This window comes from Desmodus rotundus, chromosome 9, assembly GCF_022682495.2.
Source record: "Desmodus rotundus isolate HL8 chromosome 9, HLdesRot8A.1, whole genome shotgun sequence".
In the NCBI taxonomy this organism is placed as follows: Eukaryota; Metazoa; Chordata; class Mammalia; order Chiroptera; family Phyllostomidae; genus Desmodus; species Desmodus rotundus.
In genome coordinates this window covers 49991727-49997257 of record NC_071395.1, presented here as the reverse complement: position 1 = coordinate 49997257, position 5531 = coordinate 49991727, and positions in this window count along the sequence as shown.

The following is a 5531-nucleotide window of genomic DNA, read 5'->3' as shown; positions in this document are numbered from 1 at the left end:
CTGAGCCTAAGATCCCAAGGGTCAGCAGTGGATTTCAAAACCCTCAGCTCTGCTTGTGGAATTCTGCTCACACGCTGAAGGATGGATGGATTAGGGATCTGAATTCCAAATGGAAGATGGAATTCACTTCCTCCTATTCTTAAGCAATGAGCCTCTGGGAAAGTGCAAGTCTCCTTCAGGGCTTCCAATGCCATAGCCAATGATGCCTCAGAAGCAAGAGTGTGCATCACCATCATCATCCAATAGTTACTGAGCGTGGGGTAAGAGCGTGGTGAAGCAGGCCTGCACTGTACCTAGGCTGCTTCGAGACTTGTTTTGCCTGAAACTCCTTCACCCTGGATTGAGCCAGCAAAGGTTTACTGAGTATCCTTCACTTCCTAAAGTCTGTGCTAAACCACCCAAGTATGGAGTATAACAAGTTCAACCATGTTCCCCCTTTAGCTGTAACATCCTTCTCTTTGAAGTAATTAGCAGCAGTCTGTCCTTCGTTGTCTGTAAAAGGTAATCACCTACAGTGAACCTGTGCATAGTAAACAAGGACCATCCTCGATGTAATGTGCCCAGAAAAGCAATAAAAGCCTGTCCAGGCAGGGGTCAGGCTCTCTCTTGGGCTCTCTCTAGCCCTCTTGCCCTCTCTCACTTAGGGAGTGGCCATGCCGTCCCTTTTTCTCCACAGGATTTCTGTAGTTCGTGTGTATTTGTCTATTGCTGCCACAACACAGGATCCTGCTGGCCGGAATCCACATCACCCTACCTTTTTGGACACAGATTCACCCACCATGGTCCACAATGCCATGTGGATCGTAGCCATAGAGTACCACCTTCCTAGCCTTCTTTTCAGAAGCCTGTGACAGCAACAAACTTCTCCAGTCTGAGGCTGGAACACTGGCATATGCTTGATATAAAAGGAAGTCTGAACTTATGGTTAAGTATTTGAGCAGTAAGAGGAAGAGGAAGCAATGAGAAACGAAAGTACCCTCCAGGTCAGAGTCACAGGACCATCTATTCTGGCAGGCCCTATCAGCCACAGCCAAAGGTAAGTGTAATTAGGTTATACACGATATCTGGTCTGCAGAAAAAGCTGTCTGATAATGCTGCGTGCAGCCTCTTTCACTGGAGCAGTAACAGAACCACAGTCAAAGAGCCTCAGACTTCCACTGCAGTCCCAATGGCTCTGAACATCCTGCTCTGGCTAGGAACCATGAGTCCTTTCCAAGGGCTCAGAGTGCACTAGTCCATACACGTACAGAATAAGTTATTTTTACTGGTGAGTTTTTAATTAAAAGTTTTTCCACTATTGCCCCAACCAGTGTGACTCCATGGGCTGCACATCATCCCGCAAAGCAAAGGGTCACCGGTTCAATTCCCAGTCGAGGTGCACGCCTAGGTTTGGTCCCCAGGGCGCCTAAGAGAGGCAACCGATTGATGTTTCTCTCTGGCATCGATGTCTCTCTCCCTCTCTTTCTCCCTCCCTTCCCTTCTCTGTAAAAATAAATAAATAAAAATTTAAAAATTTTTCCATTATAATTTAGATAATAAATTTTAAAATCTCCCATAATGTTGCCATTTAACATAACCACTAAAATAATTTAGGTGTATTTGTTCAATGTACGTGGAGCTTTTATGGATATATAATTATAATGTACATAAAGTTTTTAAAACATTTTTAATTGTGGTAAAATCTATGTAACATGAAATCCATTATTGTAACCATTTCAAGTGTACATTTCAGTAGCACTAAGTATATTCACACGGTTGTGCAATCAGCCAATGTCCAGCAGTTTCTCAACTTGCATAACCAGAACTCTAGACCCTTGAAACAACCACTCCTCGTTTCCTCCTCTCCCCGACCCTGGAAGCCACCATTCCACTTTCTGTTTCTGTGAATTTGATTGCTGTAGATACCGCATCTAAGCGAAAGCGTGCAGCGTTGTCTTTCCATTACTGGCTTATTTCACTGAGCACCGTGTCCTCGAGACTGTCCACGTCCATGTGGCAGCATGTGTCAGAATGTCCTTCCTTGTTAAAGCTGAGGAAATTCTACTGTTTGCATATGCCGCATTTTGTTTCTCCATCCGTCCACATGGTGAACATATTGGTGACGCTGCTTCCACCTTTTGACTCTTGCGCATACTGCTGCTATGAATGCACACAAAGTTTATACCCTACCGTCTCACTTGCTGTCATAATACCTATGTACGCACATATGCAATTTTCTCCAGGTTGATGTACAGTCTTCAGGATCATCTTTTTCTCTGTTTCAGTAGTAACATGGCAGTTCTCCAAGCCCATATACTTAAATATTTTCTACAATTGGGTATTTAAGATGTTTCCAATTTTTCCTAACTGCTATGATAATAATTTTGTGCCTCTGATATTCCTCCCCTATGTTAGCTTTTTTAAAAGAATAGATTCCTAAGAAGTGAAATTACTGAGTTAAAAAGTATAAATGTTTTATGACTCAAAAGTCAAAAGATAGAAAACCAAACTGCTTTCTAAAAGTGTATCTACTTGCATAGTTACTCATAGTGTATGCAAATTTCCATTTTACCACACTGACACCAACTTTATTGGGGGTTTTTTACATTAAAAAATTAGACAAGAACATACTAGCTCATTTCTGTTTACTAGACAGAACTCTGACTATTATAGTAATAGGCATTTGTGAGACCAACCCAGGCTTGACTGACCTGTGATTACTAGGATGGTTACAGTTGACTGGAATATATATATATATATATATATATATATATATATATATATATATATATATATATATATATACTGTGTGTTTATTATATGTAATATATGCATACAAAGGTCTGTCTGGAAAAGTCCAGCCATTATTAATATAATGAGAACAGTTTGTGCAGCATCCATGTAACCTGGCAGCCAAGGAGAGTAGATTGGAATGCGCATGTGTGAACAATGCTGACTTCACTGTATTAGTCAGTGGGGGTGGTAGATGCTATTGAGTGAGCATGTGTTCTGTGTGGCCATCACATTCATAATGACTGAGCGAGTAGAGCAATGAATCTGCATCAAATTTTGCATTAAGCTTGAGCACTCCTCCACAGAAACTATTCGGACGACTCAGAAGGCCACAGTTCTGGGCAACTGGTGATTGGCAGCTTCACCACAACAACGCACCTGTTCATGTATCATGTCTTGTGCAGAGTTTTTTCACAAAATGTCAAATCACCCAGGTGACTCAGCCCCCCTACAGCCCAGATTTGGTGCCCTGCAACTTCTGACTTTTCCCAAAACTAAAGTCACCTCTGAAAAGGAAGAGAGTTCAGACCATCAGTAAGATTCAGGAAAATACGATGGGACAGCTGATGGCATTGGCAGAACTGTGTGAGGTCCCAAGGTGCCTCCTTAAAAAGGATTGAAGTGTCGTTGTCCTATGTACAGTGTTTCTTATATCTTGTAGCTTCTTCAGTAAATGTCTCTATTTTTCATAGTACATGGATGGATACTTTCTGGACAGGCCTCATATGTTAGAAACATGTCTGACATGTAGTATGTGCTCAATAAATGATGGCCATTATTATTGTTGCTGTTGTTTCTATTAATACCCAAAGTCTGATGATTCTCAGCCTGTACCTACTATCTCAGACCCTCAGCTCCCCAAACCATGGTTCCCCAATTATTTGGGGCATCCCCATTTGGTAATATCTCAGAAGGGCTTTTTCTTCCCTGTGGAGGTGCTCTGCCTAACTCCTCGGCTGCTGGTGTTCTCTACTAGACAGAGTTTTGCTTTGCTGGTGGCTGCCTTAAGCCCTCAGAGTAACAAAGCTGCACTTAGGATAGAGTGCATGGTGGTAGAAGTGTCACCTGGACTCCAAACAGGCCACCGCCTATGCCCAAAGACTTGAAATTTTTTAAATACAGCTCCTCCATCTTTTGGCCCTAACCACCCCCCTCTATAGAGGGACTCAGGCCACAAGGTATGTAAAAGGCTGATATTCCTTGCCCCCTACAGTAGACAGAACAATGCCCGCCCCCCTACCCCCAACAGAGATGTTCACATTCTAATCTTGGAGCCGAATATGTTAACTTACTTGCAGATGTGGTTGAGTCCAGGATCTTGAGAAGGGGATATTATCTTGTAATATCTGGATGGGCCCAATGTAATTACATCAGTGAAGGGAGGAGACAACAGGCTAGAGGGAGAAAGCGTTAAATGGGAGAGAGAGAGTTAATGCAACACTGATGACTTTGAAGGTGCAAAGAGGCTGCCAGCCAAGAAATGCAGGCGCCTCCAGCAGCTGGAAAAGGCAAGGAAACTGAGTCTGTCCTAGAGTCTCCAGGGGGTTGCAGCTCTGCCGACACCTTGATGTTTAGCCCAATAACAACTGTTTTGGACCTCTGACCTGCAGAACTCTAAGATAATAAGTCTGTGTTTTTTTTAAGCCATTAAGTTTGTGGTAATTGTTATAACAGCCATAAGAAACTCATACACTCCCCTAATGTCTTTGCCTCCTCCCCATACTTCTCTTCCCAGGCTTCTTTTGATACTTTCTTTCTTTGTTAACCCCAAAATGAAAGTTTCCAAGTTAATTCATACAATTAGGAGGGTCCAGCCAGTTCCACAGTAGGAAACCTCTGCTGCTGCTCTTGCTCTTTAACTGTATTTGCTCTTTGGCAAATTGTCTATGGTATTTACCCCACTGACTTTGTTTTTTTTTGAGAGAGATAGGGGACGAGAGGGAAGGATAAAGAGAGGGACAGAAACATCGATGTGAAAGAGAAACACCCATCAGTTGCCTCCCATATGCACCTCCATCAGGGACCAAACCCACAACCCAGGCATGTGCCCTGGCAAGGAATCAAACCAGTGACTTTTTGATTTGTGGGACGATGCCCCACCCACTGAGCCACTCCAATCCGGGCTGCCTCAATGACTCGTAATGCCAGAAAAATACAGACCTATAGTGCATTTCTGAGATGCATCTCTGTCCACAATGAACCACTCTCTCACGTAGCCATCCCTCTAGTCATCCTTCCAAGAGATGCTACTGTGGGCCAGGCACTGGGCTAGCATTGGGAAGCTGGTGCACAACCTGTGACTTTGCGGAGGCCATAGATGTTGGATTTTTATGGCTTGAGAACAACATTCATAGATTTTATACACACACACACACACATACACACATATGTTTGGTCTTATGGGTGTTCTAAGATTTGTTTCTTTCTAAAAAGCAATCAGGCGATGTGGAGCCTCTTTGCTAAGTATTGTAGCAACGGACAGGAACTGAAATCTGGCTCCATTTTGTCCTCCAGCTTGTGTTCAGATCCAGGCAAGCGTTAAAGAGGTCGATGGTAGATAAGCACAGATGAAAAGCGGTGCCGCCCAGTGCTTCTTTGCTTAGGAAAATTTCTCCTCTCTCTATTCTCTCCAGTCCTGCTCTCCTGCCTCTGACGCAGGGAGCTAAGGGTCTGAATGGAACCTGTTAGAGGTTCCAATTAAATTTTTGTGGACAAAGAGCACGTACGGCCTCCTCAGATAACAGGTGGCAATAAATCCA